The following is a 16,248-nucleotide window of genomic DNA, read 5'->3' on the forward strand; positions in this document are numbered from 1 at the left end:
TTTGCCACCAGGAGCCAGCTTTTCCCTCCAGCTCCTGGCTGGAATACCTATGGACAGAGGAAGTGGAGAGGGCACTGAGTCAGGCTGGGTGAGCAGCAGAGACCATGCTGCTCACAGTGATGCAAAACTCCCCATCACCAAACCTGCAAGAGGAACAAGGGGAAAAAAACCTCTTTAAAACCTCATTAGTTAATCATCGTCACCGCAGATGGTGCCCAGCTGTAAGCTCCTTTCTGCTCACCCTAATCCCCTTCCAAGCAGCTCCCCTTGCAAGAGGAGCCTGTTGGCTTTGTTATCTGGAGAAGTGGCGAGCATGGGAGCACCTGGTAGTGGGGAGAGCTGCCTGAGGGGGAGAGATGTAAAGCTTTAGGAGGGGAGGTGGGGGCCCATCTCCCTGTGCAGGCAGGGACTGAGCAGAAGCGTCCCACCCTTGGCTCCCAGGGCTGAGGAGCAGGAACCAGAGGAATTCTCTGCTTGGCTTTTGATCTCCGCTGTCAGTGCTCGAGGAAGGCCTGAGCTGGGATGGATTATTGACCTGAGCAAAGCTATGTACCTGGATTACCTTCGCTGTGGTGAGTGGAACCTACCTCCCTCTGCCCCTTTATAAGCTTTTAAATCAACACTGGGAAAAGGAGCGACAAGGGAGATACTGGAGGAGTGATGTTAACGCTGACTGCCTTTTTTCAGCAGCTCTGTCATCCTTTTTGATTTGCTTCCTACTAGGAAATTGGGATATTGCTGATTACGTGGGAGAAATGGGTGCCTGGGATAAACAGGAATTCTGCTTACAGGGAAAGGTTCCTGATGGGAACAAGCCATAGCTGGTGGCTGTACTTTGCTCTGTTGAGCAATGCAGATGTTATCCCTGGAAGGCCTCCAAGGGCTGTGTTTGTGTTTTCCTGGGAGGCTTTGCAGTGGGCTCTGTGTCCATCCTTTTTGAGACATTTCCCAAGAAAACAGGTCTCCTTTCTGACCAGAGCTGGATTCTGGTTTTTCTGATGTAACTTGCTGCAGCCACTTAAAGTCTCTGCTGCTATTTAGGGACAGCAGAAGATTGAGTGGATCAATCCCTTAAGAAGATCCGTGCTCCTGTGCATGGAGAGGGGACTCCTGTCCATTTTAAGTAGTGCTGCCCAGGCAGGGAGCCAGGCTTGCTCCAGGCCCTGATGGGAGAGATGTCACTGTCACCACAAGCCCAGTTGGAATCTAAACCAGAAATTTTACTCTGATTTTCTCTGTAAGATCTGAATAACCACAAGGCCTTTTTTTTTTTTCTTTTCCCTTTTGTTGGCAGCCCCTCAGTCCCTCTAAGCACAAGCTAAAAGGGGGGCCTTGTGTTTTCTGGCTAACACAAGTCCCAGGTCATTAACCCTTGACAGTTCTTTGGTGAATTACTATCAAAAAATGAATTGATTTCTTGGGCTGAAGAGAGATTCATACAGTTGATAACATAAGGCTCATTTAGATCATCAAATGTGACCGTTTGAATAGAACATAGCCTTGAATTTCATCTTGTAGCTCCTTTGCTTTCTGACTTTTTCACATTGCGTTAAGGAACTCATGGCAGGACCACACAAACTGAATTAATACAGAAAGGAAGGTGAGAACGGATATAAATCCACCAGGAGGCCCCAGGTCAGCATCCCACTGAGACTCTGAGGTGAAGAACCCAGCAATCCATGGTTGCCTCTGCTGAAAACCCAACTGATTCTACCTGTCTTTTATGGAAGGATGTTTTCTGGTGCCCATACCCCTGATCTGGGAATTTCTGCACCTCTGTGGCTCTTTGGTTTGGATCAAGATTTGTATTTGCTTGTAACATCTGAAACTCCAGTTGGTTCTTGGCCTGGCTGCAATCACTATGAGTTATTGGTTGTGCTGGTGATTGATTTCTCTTTATCTTCCATGTCTTCTACTCCCCCAAATTGCTCCTTACAGCAACTGAGGGCACAAGATAATGTTTCCATCTCTTGCTGTTTTTTTGCTTGTGGGCTTTTTCCCCCCCTGCTTCACTGGATCTCCCTTGGCTCTTTTTTGGAGCTTCAGTAAGTCTTTTTCTCCTCTCTTTTAATTTATTTCCCTGTAATTAAGGCTGTCTTCTTATTGTGCTTTGAAGAAATACAAACTATTGGCCAAGAGGTGATTTTTATTGCTATCAATTGTTATAAGTAATTTGTGCCCATTTAATGTAGAAGAGGGACAGACCTCACATTTAAGTATAAAATGAGATTTCTAAGGCTTAGGTGGTTTAAATATATTTTAAATATATTTTAGAGAGATAAAATAATTTTAGAGAGATAAACAATGCATCTTTTAATCTCTTCCCTTCACAGTGTGATTCTTTTCCCCCTACCAAAAAAAAAAAAATCTTTTTTTCCCACTCAGTCTAGTTTTAAATAACCTGTGGGAAGGGGCTTCCACTCCTTCATTTGAAGGTTATTCCAATCTAAATGACCTCACTTGCCCTTTTCTCAGTTTTATCCTATCACATCTATTTTTACCCTCTTGCTCTACATTAAGCTGTTCCTCTGCACGCCTGGGAAGAGGAAAAATTACAGCCTTAACATTTTGACCACTTAGAGAATGAAAAATACCGGAGAAAATCAAGACCCAGGTGCCTGGCTAATGCCAGAAATGTTGTTTCAGAAAGGACTTGATTTCATCTCTTTGTGCAGTGCCTCCACTCCTCAGCTTCCCCTCAGCATAACTTATCTCCTGGCTCCCAGTTATTCCTCATTGTTCACTTCCAAGGCTGAGAGCTCTCAACAGTGGAGATCCTACTTTTTCCTTGGATCTTGGCTCCCTCCTGCCTTGCCAGCTCTTGAGTTTTCCCCCGAGCATTAGTTGGCCAAGCAATGTATATGTAGTTCTTTCAACATTTTGTTTTCTCCCTCCTTCATCTCACCAACCCCTCAATCACTCTGCTGCTTTTCTCCAAAACCTCTCAAAATTGGCAGCATCCTGCAGGCTTGTGGTTGTCCAGTGCTACCCTGAGTCTTCCTCCTCCTGCAGGGCATGGAAGTCGGGCTTGTTGCCTGACTTTTTTTGGTGTTTCCGGTGACGTTGGTGCCCTGGATCGTGAGAAGGATCTGGTGTGTGCTTAAGGGCTTAGAGGGAGAGGTGGGTTATGGAGAAGGGAGAGCAAATGCTCCCATGGCTGTTTCCAAGCAGCTCACCTGGAAACAGTGGAATTGTTTCAGAAATTGGCTTTGTCCCTCTCTCTTTGCTTTAATGCAGAAGTGTAAATCACGATATCGGGGCCAAGGAGACAAAGGTTGTATTCCTACTGCTGTTCCAATGACCAAGCAAGTAGTACTGGGCAGATTACTTGATCCATCAGGACCTCAGTTTTCCTTTTAGCCTTTGTCTCTTCTGTCTGATGCTCTGAGAAATTGTGGATACCCAATCCTGGAAGTGTCCAAGGCCAGGTTGGACGAGGCTTGGAGCAACATGGGATAGTGGAAGGTGTCCCTGCCCATGGCAGAGGGTGGAAGAAGATGATCTTTGAGGAACCTTCCCACCCAAACTATTCTGATTCTACGATCTGGAGAGGAGGCTCAGGGGGGACCTTATCGCTCTCTCCAACTTCCTGACAGGAGGTTGCAGTGAGGTGGGGTCAGTTTCTCCTACCATGACTGCACTGAGAGGTCCAGAGGAAATGGCCTTAAGCTGAGACAGGGGAGATTCAGATTAGATATCAGAAAAAATATTTTCACTGTTTGTGTGGTCAGGCATTGGGAGGGGCTGTCCAGGGAGGTGTTTAAGGAATCACCATCCCTAGAGGTGTTTAAGAGGTGTGGATCTGGCACTGATGTGGTTTTAGTGGTTTAGGGGCTACAGTGGCAGTACCAGGCTGATGGTTGGACTGGATGATCTTGAAGGTCTTCCAGCCCTGATGATTCTATGATTCCATGATCCAGTGACGGCAATGAGCACGGCCTGGATGTTAGCCAGAAAAGGGAGGCTGGCTCACGTTGCGGCACCCAGAGAGCAGAGGTGACTCTCTGTGTGCTCACACCTGATCCCAGCAAGTCTGCTCCTGCCCGAAGGCCTGGGCCTGTGCTGCCTGGCCGTGTCCATGTCCCAGCGTGTGCATTCCCCATCCAGCCTTGGAGCACTGCTGGAATCCAACAGAGTAATAAATCAGTAGAAATTATACCTGCTTGCTCAATAGACATGGTGCTCATCCCAGAGCCACCTTGTGCCAGTTCTGCTCTTTAAACAAACATGGTTTTTTTTGACTTTTTATCCACGTGCAGTCAGTAAAGCTGTGAGAATTCTTTCCTGCCTGATGGAATCATGTGTACACGTGCCAGTTAACCTCCAGTTTCCATTCTGGGTTGCATTGGGTAGGACTGGGAGTGACAGAAGTGCAGACCCTGCCTCAGAGCCCAGAGAGCAACGGGACTCTGGCAGGTAATAAAAATAACCTGCAAAGTTGTCACCTGGGGAAGGGGCTGGAGCAGCAGGAGCAGCTGAGGGAGCTGGGAAAGGGGCTGAGCCTGGAGAAAAGGAGGCTCAGGGGGGACCTTGTGGCTCTGCACAACTCCCTGACAGGAGGGGGCAGCCAGGGGGGGTCGGGCTCTGCTCCCAGGGAACAGGGACAGGATGAGAGGGAATGGTCTCAGGCCAGGAGAGGTTTCGATTGAAGAATAGGAACAATTTCTTCCCCCACACAGTTGTCCAAGCCTGGCACAGCTGCCCAGGGCAGTGATGGCATCCCCATCCCTGAAAGGGTTTAAAACCTTGTGGTTGTGGCACTTGGGGACGTGGGTTAGTGGCCTTGGCAGTGCTGGGGGAATGGTTGGACTCGATGATGTTTGAGGGCTTTTCCAACCTAAACGATTCTGTGACCTAAATGTAGAATATTTGATTGAGTGTTACTAGGGAGAAACACATTTGCAGCAACTTTTGGTACTAAAACTGCACCTAAGAATAATGAGGCCACTACAGCTGCTTCAATAAGTTGCAACAGTTTGGTGGAACTTTTTGCCCTACTTCTGGGATCATTCCCAGCTGCATCAAAGTTTGTTTGAAGTTGTCCCATACCAACTGCTCCCAGGCTTCTCTTGCATTTAGCATTCTTTCTGCATTAGCTGACCAGACTTATTCACCGGGTGTCATCCTCAGTTCTTGACTGCATAAGCCAATCTCATGTCACTGAGATGTGGCCACGAGGCCTGGCAGGGAGGGAGTTCTGACTTGCCCTCCACAAATACCTCAGCGAGCCCATCAGCACATTTGGCAGGTGCCCTCGCCATTTAAGTTCAGGCAAAGTGAACACTGAAGTCAGAAAAACATGGCCCTTGGCCAACCCATGGAAAAAAATTCAGCATAGATAATCCCAGGTATTTTTTGCAGTACTTTTCCAGACCTATTCCCATTCGGCTGGCGATTCACTACCCATTTCAACATGCTAGCACTTTAAGCTTCCTCAAAGGCATGCAAAGCCTCTTAATAAATAATCTTGCTATTCCTTATCACACCTGCCTTTGAGTGAGACACAGGACAAATGGAACAGTGTCCCCATCCGAATCCAGGTCAGGATCAGACGTAAGCTGTGAAATGGTGGTAGTGAGGGGCTGAGCGATCTCTGCAGTGTTACATAAGCTCTGCTTTAGCTCCAACACAGTTTACAAGATCTGTGCTTTTGGGATGGGTGTGAGGCCAGGGAAAGGAGGTGCATGGCAGCAAGGACTGTATCTCTCCCTAAACTTTTACTTGCTGCCTATTCCCATAATGTAAAAAACATTTCATGCTCCATGGATTGAAAGGCGTGAGCTGGATTGGCCAACCCTCACAGTCCTCAGGAGAGGCAGGTGCAAGAAAGATCTTCAGATCAGCTGAGCATGGTAAGGTCAAAGGTGAAAACATAGAAAAAAGTGAGAGGTTAAGCACTGGAAGGGGTTGCCCAGGGAGGTGGTGGAGTCCCCATTCCTGGAAGTGTTCAATAAACGACTGGATGTGACGCTCGGTACCGTGGTCTCCTTGACAAGATGGTGTTTGGTGACAGGTTGGAGTCAATGATCTTGGAGAGGTTTTTTCCAGCCTGAATGATTCTGGGATTCTGTGACTGCAGAAGTGAAGAATTTTATAGGCACGATTTGGAATGGATCTTGTATAACACTGTGAAAACTGACAAAAGTTTGTAAAGGCTGAGATAAGGTCACTCAGAAGCAGGTGTTTTACAGGAAGGGATGGCAGGAGGTTTGGGAGCAATTACAGCCAGGAATCTCTAAGATTTGGCAACAGTCCAGATGGGAGTGTTTGGTGTGAAGGAGATGAAGGTGTTGAACGTGACACGGAGGTCATGAGCTTGGGTGTTGTGTGAGTGTGGGTTATTCCAGCAGGGAAGGAGGAGCTGTGGTGGGAGATAAGGGGGTGTTCTTCTAACTGTGATAAAAGGCTGTCCAGGGATTTCATGGAGTCTCCCTCTCTGGAGGCATTCCAAACCCACCTGGATGTGTTCCTGTGTCACCTGCTCCAGGTGATCCTGCCCTGGTGGTGTGGGTGGACTGGAGCATCTACAGAAGTTCTTTCCCACCCAAATTATTCCATAATTCTGTGAAAACTGTTGACAGAACCAGCTCTGGGAAAGCTCAGGAAGGAAAGGATAGACCCAGCAGTGGAGAGTTACACCTGACACCATGAGTGTCAAGGCTGATGTCACCAGCTGACATCACGGAGATCACGATGTCGACAGAGAGGGAATGAGGGTGAGGAAGAAGCACCAGGACACTCAGATCCTTATCTGTGGGGTGAAGGCAGCAGAAAAGACCAAGTCTCAAAAACATGGTGTCCATTGCTGTGGAGGAGAACTGGATCTCAACTGCAGCTCACATGGAGAAGGGGCAGAAGGTGATTTTTTTTTAGCTGTTTTGATTTTAAATCACAGGTTCAAATGTGGAAGCTTTTAAAGGACTCAAACCGTGTCTAAATATGAAATTTCTATTTTTTTCCAAGCATTCTTTCAAATGCTTTGAAAGAGTAATTAAGGTGAAGCAAAACTTTTAATTTAATCTAGTTTTTTTATTTGATTTTCTCATCTCTCAAGAATATCAAAGGGATGCTATTTGAAGGGTCAGCTAAGGAGGAAATGCGGTGCTTTTGGGGGACTTTTCCCCCCTTCCTTCTCAGTATTTCAGGTGTTCATTCACAGTAATTCTTTTAAATTCAATTTAAAAAAAAAAAAAACCTAAAAAAAATGTGAAGGGTCAGCAAGGAGCCATTCGAGCATCCATTTCTCATAATTTAGAGCCAGGACACAGGGAATGAGACACAATAGATGAAACAACCTTATTGTCACCTTCTGTGTTCATCACCTTGAGCTTCTTTTCCAGACAGTCAAAAGAAACAATAATTCTAAGATAGAGTTCATTTGAGACTTCCAGTTAAGGATTAAGGATGTCGAGCCTGTTAGAGTGAGTCCAGAGGAGGCCATGGAGATGCTCCAAGGGCTGGACCCTCTCTGCTCTGGAGCCAGGCTGGGAGAGCTGGGGGTGGTCACCTGGAGAAGAGAAGGATCCAGGGAGACCTCAGAGCTCCTTCCAGCACCTAAAGGGCTTCCAGGAGATCTGGAGAGGGACTTAGGACAAGGGATGGAGGGACAGGACACAGGGAATGGCTTCCCACTGCCAGAGGACAGGGATGGATGGGATATTAGAGAGAAATTCTCCCCTGTGAGCGTGGTCACCTGGCACAGGTTGCCCAGAGAAGCTGTGGCTGCCCCTGGATCCCTGGAAGTGTCCAAGGCCAGGTTGGATGGGGCTTGGAGCACCCTGGGCTAGTGGAAGGTGTCCCTGCCCATGGCAGGGGGTGGAAGAAGATGATCTTTAATGTCCCTTCCAACCCAAACTCTTCCATGAGTTGAACGCAGCCTGAAAGACATCGTATCTTTCTGGTGGCTCTGAAGGAGGGCTGGAGTGACCTTTTCAGCTGGAGACATTACAGACATCCACGTCCAGCCTGAATTTTCCTGCCCAGTAGGATTTGTCTCACATTATCCCAGCATTGCCTGATCCTTGTCCCTGCTCCCTGGCTGCACACGATCTCCCTGACCCTATTTAGGATTGAGCAGTTGTGGGGCCACCTGACTGTATGACCCCACCAGGACACTTTGTTCTTCCAGGAGGGCCCCACAACATCTGGGAAGGAGCGTTTGTGTCGGAAATACCCCCCATTGTCCCACAGCTGGTGGTGGAGGGGAAGCATTGTCCCTTCTGCTTCTGCACAGTGCCCGAGCAGAGCAGGTGTTCAATCCCAAGAGACCCCGTGAGCTCCTGCTGGCTCATCTGATCAGAGAGTCTGGCACTGGGATTCAATAAATGAGGGAAATTAAGAACAGTTTAATTGTGTTAAAAGTGTAGGAAAGCAAAAATCGCAGAAAACACCAAATTTAGACTTTGGCCAGGGTGGCAGTATTAGCAATGCTACCCTGAATGAGAGGTCAGAGTTTTGCTGACATGAACGAAAATCAAGGATAAGTAAGAACTGGAAGAATGTAAATCTTGGGGGTAGAGAAAAAGTAGTGGAAAAAGCAGGATTAATAATAAATTAATAAAGAGGACAATAATTCAAAACTGGCTATGTTATTGAACACCTTTAAAAAAAATCTCCTAAAGAAGAAAACTATAGGAGAGTGGTTTGGACAGGATTTGAAGTGAGGAAGGAAGTCACTATAAAAAAATGTAATTGGTAAAGAACAAATGGAGGAATCCTTGAAAAAAAAAATGGAAAGAACACAGATCAGCTTTGCTGATCTTGACAAGTTCGAGTTTAGAGAATGAACTGAGAAACCAACTCTGTCCCTTCCCAAAGGCAGCTGATGTGAACTGGGATGAATAAGGGAGAAAAGACTGGGATAATACCCCTGATAATGTTTTTTCCCCTGTTACTCAAAGCCAAAAGGAGTCACTCCAGGTGAGACGTTGTGTCTTCTAATACAATGGAACAAATGTTGAGGCCCAAATAAGAGCACAACTGTATGGCAGAAGAATTCCAAACAAAAGGCCAGATAAACACCTGATTCCAGAGAAATTTGACTGCTTCTACTCTTTATCAGATTTTACACAGTGCTGGATTTGTCTTGGTAAATTATTTAAAAGTGTTTTAGAAAGAGGCATTGTTGGATGAATAAATGGTGTCCATGGATTCAATAATACACATTGAAAAAGTGAGAGAGAAAGGATATATGTGTTGGAATGTGGAGGGAGCTGATTTGATTTAATATATTTTAAAATAACTTTTTTAAGAGTGTAAAAGACACATTAATGAAAACCAAAATTGATAATCATTTGGAAGGAGCTGAGGGTATAAGAAAGGAAAGAGAAATCATATAAAAGGGCCTGGAAATGTTAACAATGGTCAGAAAAATTAGATCTGTACTGGGGGAAAAAAAAAGCAGTGTTGCATTCAAAGGTTTAATAATCTCAAGTAAATGTTTTATTGGAAATGGAAAATAGGGAAATGATGGTGGTGTAGAGGAAATTGATTTGTGCCTTACAGAGATGGAAACACTGAGATGCAAATGGTTGTTGGAGAACCACATGCTGAACTCAGGAGGTCTGGGCAATAAAGTGTCTGTGTGTTTGAAGGGTTGGGTGTTGTCCTGAGGAAGGCTTGGAGTGGTTTTTTGTGGAAACTGTGAAAAAAAACCTTCCAAGCCCTGCAGTTTCTGGAGCCTGTGGTGAGTTCCTGCTCCTGACATACAGCCCTGAGCTGCCAGGCCAGATCCAGCTGCAGACTGAAACCTCTCCGAAGTTTCGTTCATCTCTCAGCAATCATCTTCTGGGTGGCAATTTGTAGGCATGGCTTGCCTCAGGTTCTGGGTTTTGTGCATATTCCTGTTTCTTCAGCTGCTCACTCCAATCTCCTGGTTTGCTTCCCTGGATGCTGAACTTTCTCAGCTTCTTCTGTCATTCCCTGTTACAGAGGGGAATTCCCTGCTACAGAAGAGCTCACCAACCTAGGAGATCCCAGCTGCTTCTCTATAAACTCCTTATGTGCCTGAGCTTCCTCCTGGGAGCTGGAAACAGCTCTGGGATGAGAGGTGGGAGGTACAGGATTCACCTTGTGTGGCTGTGATCACATAATCAAGGGACATCCCTACCAGACAGTCTCCAGGGGGAGGCAAAACAACTGCTAATATATGCTTGGCCCATTCCTGATCCTTGTGATCTGTGTGTTTTTGGGATTGTGTTCCTTGTATGCAATTAATTGTATCAATTTTAGGTTTGAGTTGGGCAAGCTGCTCCAGTCTGACGTGATGAATAGAATCATGGAATCACAGAATATCCTGAGTTGGAAGGGACCACAAGGATCACTGAGTCCTACTTGTGGCCCTGCACAGACACCCCAATAATCTCCCCCTGGGCCTGAGAGCATTGTCCAAACACTCCTGGAGCTCTGGCAGCCTCGAGGCCGTGCCCATTCCCTGGGAAGCCTGTTCAGTGCCTGAGCATCCTGTGGGGGAAGAACCTTTTCCTGATATCCAATCTAAACCTCCCTTGGACACAGCTCCAGCCATTCCCTCAGGTCCATTCCCTGGTTATTAGAGAGGAGAGAAATAACACATTTGTCCATCAGTTTCTTGGTACAAACATGCAGAGCAAGCTGGGCATCAAACTCCACCTCAAAAGGAAATGTTATTTTCCCCCATAGTGCCAGAAATGTGAGTAAAGGGCAGTGCTGCTTACCTGTAACAGTATTACTGGGAAATGCCTGGTTTCAGCACTAGAAATACCCTCTGAAATGAAAGGCATGTCCCCAGATTCTAGAGGTATTTCTGACCTCTTCCCGGAGCTGAACAACGCATAGTCTGAAGCACCCAGGTGGGGCTGTTGCTGTAGGATCCCATTGCAGAGACAATGTCATTAGGGCTATGTCCCAGCCAAATGGGCTGCCCAGGGAGGTGGTGGAGTCCCCATCCCTGGAGGTGCCCAAGGAGTGACTGGACTTGGCACTCAGAGATCTGGGCTGGGTGACAAGGTGGGGATCAGACACAGGTTGGACTCAGTGATCTTGGAGGTCTTTTCCAACCTCAATCAGTCTGTGATTCAGGGTTGTTGTTTCAGTAGACCACAGCAGGGTGTTGAACTGCAAGTGGCAGAACTGGCCTCCCTGCCTCTGATTTATTAAACCCTCATTTTCATTTTAGGAAACAAATCCTACATTTCTCTAGGAAAAGAAAACCAGCCTTCTGCATTAGGTCTTCTCTGCTCCCTTCAGTGAGAAAAAGCTCTAAAATCTTGCAGAGGACTGTGCTTATCCAGCATCCTGGAGGAGATGTCACAGTGTGATTGGACTGAGGGACTCTGAGATGGGAACCAACAGGATGTGTAGGGAAGGGGTAACAAACAGGCATCACGGTGTTGCTGTCCCTGCTCACCAGGGATCACAGAATCATTAAGGTTGGAAAAGCCCTCTAAGATCATTGATTCCAACCCTTAACCCATCACTGTCACTAACCCATGGTACCAAGTGCCACATCTACGTGTCTCCTGAGCATTTCAAGGGATGGTTAATCCATTATTTCCCTAGGCAGCCTAAGGAGAAAGCAAAACTCATCACTGACGAGTTTGAACCAAGTGTTAGTTTAGAGCCAGTCTTGGTAAGGTCTGTCCTGTCTGAGGTCCACATACTGGAACCAGACCTTTATGGCTCAGTCCCTACTCTCTGAACTGATACCAGGAGTTTGTTCTTCAGCTTCATAAATACACCTTTTATTTGCATAGTGAAGGCACTATTGCCAAAGGAATAACCACAGAATGGTTTGGGTTGGAAGGGACCTTAGACACCATCTATTTCCAACACTCAACCTCCAAAATTTCTCAACTCATGTATTTTATCTCATGTTGAAGGCACTCCATTTCATGATTTAAACCCATGGAAAATGAAGCATCAACTGTAGAGACCTTGTCAACAGGATAAGTGCTTTAAAATAAGGAACATTGGGGGAAAAAGAACCCAATTTTTTAGCAATTTCAGTGGTATTTCTTTCTTCACACCTGTGTTTGATGGCTGAAAAACTAATTAGCTAATATATCTAGAATATCAGGGAAATTTTCTGTCAATGAATCTGATCCCTGAGACTACTTCTTATCCTCCAGAAAGCTGGGCTTCTTTATTACCTGTGTTAAGTGCAATGTAATCCTTTGCATTGGAATCTGTACCTGGAAATGCAACTTGGATTGCTGTGCTCTGAGTATTGACTTGTTCTGAAGTGATATGGACCCAAACAAAGAAAAAGAAGTACATTCTTTAAAAAAAACCCCCAAAACTAATAAAAAACCCTACCTACCCTGTTAAATAATCCCACCACTGCCCACCCAAAACCCAGAACAACAAAAAAGTCACGTGTACAAATGAATATTTAAATTTTTAGAAGGAAATCCAGTGATCACAGAAGGGAAGAGCAAATAATGGTAAAGAAATTGGAGGTGGAATATTCCATCAGATCCCAGAAAACATCTCTGATGACAGAACAGTTCAGGTGGCTGCAGAGGATGGATCACATTAAACTGGCATTTAGGTGGATCCCAATTGCTACAGGAACGTGAACCAGCGCAGACGACCTTTGGAGAATCTGCCTTGCCTTTGCTAAATCACAGAATAAATTGGGCTGGAAGAGGATTTGGAGGTTCTATCACACACTCACAGTCTCAGTAGATCAGAAAAGTCTTCAATATCCTCACACTTGGCTGTTCCTCCACCTTTGAGGCCCCAGTCTCTGATCATCATCATGAATTTGGTTTTCTTCTCCCACCAAAATGGCATTTTTACTGCTGTCACTTGTGTCTGCCATGTCTTAATGCTTTGCTCTTCTGTGAAGATTCTATCCCACAGCTATACCATGCCCTAGGCAGTTATAGACAAGGATGTGGATGTTTCCAAGTCTTTCTCCAGGTTCAACAATTCCAGTGTTCTTATCATTTCTGTTCACATCATGCACTCCTAGAGTCATAGGAGGGACCTTAAAGGCTGCCATAATTCCACCCACCTGCCATGGGCAGGGACACCTTCTGCTAGACCAGGCTGCTCAGATCTCCATCCAACCTGTCCATGAATGTTTCCAGAGATGGAGCCTTTACCCATCCATCTACCCTGTAAATTCCCAACAAAATCCCAGAAGAGAAGGAAAAGAAAGAAATGCTTTAAGATGCAGTGAATCTAAACCCTACTAGAAAACGGTTGATGAAAATGTTCTAAGCTGTAGCTGCTGTCAAATCCAGGAGATTTCTGGCATACAAGACTGAGTTTACATCTCCAGCTTCCTTTCTGATCCAACAGTCAGGTTCAAGGAATGGTGTCAATCCCTGATATCTCCAACAGTGTTTCTGCCTGGAGGTGATTTTCCATGTGTTTGAGACCAGCTCTGACAAAGATCTGGGTGAGGAAAATTGCGGCGGTTTAGGCTCATTCATCCATGGATTAGAATGATATGTTGGCTGTTGGAAATCTCCTTCCCAAACAATGAAAAACTTAAAGCCCTTTTGACAATCTTTTTCAAGTAATTTAGGTAACAAATTAATTGAGGAGAAAATATACATTCTATCCGTTTTAGTCTCTTTTTTTCCAGATAATTATAATACATTCATAGGGAAATGGATAATCTGCTTTCCAATTTAATGCTTTTATCTTTTTATGAATCAAATTTCTCAAAGTTTGTAATTTTCCAACCAAGACTTTGTCTTGGTTGGATCATAAATACTCCTTGTTAATTAAGATCACTTTGATATTTAAAAAATATTTTTCTCCATCAAAATGAGCACGGGGCCAATTGAAATGAGCTTTTTTTAGAAAAAACATGGTTACATCTTCAAGCAGATTCATCTTCCTTGCTAGAAACTCTCACCTTTTCTGGGAAAAATTCCACATGAAATCATTTTGTTTATGATTTCCCTGGAAGACAAACTTGGAGTTTTCAACCAGCTGCATTCCAAATATTAGTGGTGGTCTGTAAATTTTTCTTCTGCCAGGAAGAAATGACTGCAGAAGTAGAAGCTGCAATTACTTGCATAGGAAGAGAAATTTCCAGCAAAATTCTGCACCCCGATTAATCAAAAAAAGCCATATAAAAATTGATACTGGGACCATACAGGTGAGAGGAAAGGAACAGATTTTAGTATCAAGTGGGATTAATGAAAGGTCACTGCTGGATGGGGTGGATTCTTCATAATTTAAAGTATTTAAGTCAAGTCTGGAAGCTCATCATAAAGGCCTCAAAGAGTGGTTATAGGCCTGGTGCTTAATTCATGAAGTCACATTCCCTGACAGCTCTCCTGCCTTGACTCAGGCACCTTCTGGGCGACACCTGGATTCCTCTACTGTTACAGCGGGGAATACTGTAACAAGTATATATCAAACCAGGAGTCCCGTGGAAAGGAAATATATCTGGACAGATTCATGGTAGATGTTTCAGAGAGATGTTTATTTCTCCAGCCACATGGCTGGGGCCCTCCTCAGGAACTACTGCAGTCACGGGACCCCGGGACCTTTGCTCATCCCGGGGAACACAAACCAACCAATGGGGAACGAGGCTGACCAGGGGCAGGGAAACCCCGTGTCTCTCCCCCCCAGGGCCCCTCCCCCAGGGCCCCATGGCAGGGTGAGGGACCCCAACATCTCCCCTGTTTTATTTTAATAAAATGAGAATGAAAACAACTGGATAAACATAACAAGAACAGTTTCAAAACAAAACAAGCCACTCTCCTGAGTCTTTAAATGTCCAAACAGATTCTCTGGAACATCTTACGGCTGACAGAAGGGAGACAGAACTTTCTGAGCATGCTTTGTGGGGAAACTGAGGCAGGAGAGGGCTTGATTTCTTCCCTCCCCCTTTTCATCCTCCCATCGACATCGAAGAGGAATTGTAAGGAAATGGAACTGTATAAGGAAGCCATGGGGTGAAAAACGGATTAGGAATAAACTGGGGATAGGGTAAACTTAGGAAAGGGTTCATATTGGGTATAGGGTAAAAGGGGAAATTAGGCTGTGGGTAGGGAAATTGCTGGGATGGATATTGTTTATAATTTTGTGCATAACGGCTGCCTTTGACAGGAATACCCCCAGGCCCAGTAACATTCGCTGCTTGTAAACCCGTCTTTCCTTGCACTATATCAAATTGAACAACTTCCCCATCTCCTACACTTTGCAGGTAATTTTTAGGGTTATTCCTTTTAATGGCAGTTCTATGGATGAATAAATCTTCCCCTGTATCATCTCGTGTTATAAATCCATAGTTGTTTTTTACATTGTACCATTTCACAGTTCCTGTGATTTTCGTGGCTACAACTCCTATCACGTGCTTGCGTGTCTGTCGTGGGTGCCAGTCCCGCGTGGCCGCCGCCTCGCCGACTCCGACGTCTCGGCCGGGCCCCCGCGCTGCGGCTGCTCTGTGCCATCCGAGCGGCGCTGCTCCGGTGCGTGTCTGGGCTCTGCACGGCCCCGCTCCAGCGCCTGTCTGGGCTCTGCACGGCCCCGCGCTGCCATCGTTGCCGGCCTCGTGCCCTGCGAGTGGTTCCGCTCTGCCAGCTCCACGCTGCTTTGAGAGCGGCCCCGTTCCGGCTCGGCGCTGCGCGGCTTCTCGTGTCGCTGTGGAAACCGCCGCTTCTCCCTCCACAGGGCTCTCCGAGCCGGTCGCTCAGAGCGGCCTGCCACGCCGAGCCCTGGTTCCTGGCTGCTCGTGGCCCACGGCACCCGTGGCGCCTGCGGCGTCGCTCCCTCACTCGTGGTCGCATGGCCGGGGACCCCGAGACAGGGATGGGGTCCGCAGTAAGGCGCGCGCTCCCGAGGGGGCCGGGCACATCCAGCGCAGGCACCTCCACCGGCACGGCTGCAGTCATACACTCCTGGGGTGGCCGCCACGCGGTCTCGGCCACGGGAGAAGTATGATCTTCTGCTTTAGGGGTAATGGGACCATACAGATGCTCCTGAAGAGCTTCACTGACTATAAAGGATCCACGGAGAACTTCTGTCGCTATTCCATGTTCTATTTGATCCCTTAGCTCATCCCTGATCGCGTCCCAGAAACACTCCTGACAATATCCAGGAGGTCCGATATCAAAAAGTAAGTCTCGAGAAATATAGGAGAACCTTTTGAAAAGACAGATAAAGAAATGTTCAAGATCTCCCGGTTCCATTACTTTTTTGTTTCGTTGTTCAAGGATTCCTTTTACTTCTAGATACATTTCATTCTGTGGCTCAGAGAGCCCCATTTCCCACGATTCTTCCATAGTCCAGAGAGAATAT

The 16,248-nt window shown here is 46.2% G+C and overlaps 1 protein-coding gene across 1 annotated transcript in view; it reads left to right on the forward strand.

The window, feature by feature from the left end:
- Positions 1–415: 415 nt before the first annotated feature.
- Positions 416–16,248, forward strand: part of RP1L1 (RP1 like 1) — a 47,082-nt gene continuing 31,249 nt past the window's right edge. The window contains exon 1 of the mRNA XM_069008407.1: positions 416–572. The gene's annotated coding sequence lies outside the window, so the exon portion shown is untranslated. The remainder of the gene's footprint in view (positions 573–16,248) is intronic.

Source organism: Aphelocoma coerulescens, chromosome 3 (genome assembly GCF_041296385.1).
Source record: "Aphelocoma coerulescens isolate FSJ_1873_10779 chromosome 3, UR_Acoe_1.0, whole genome shotgun sequence".
Lineage (NCBI taxonomy): Eukaryota > Metazoa > Chordata > Aves > Passeriformes > Corvidae > Aphelocoma > Aphelocoma coerulescens.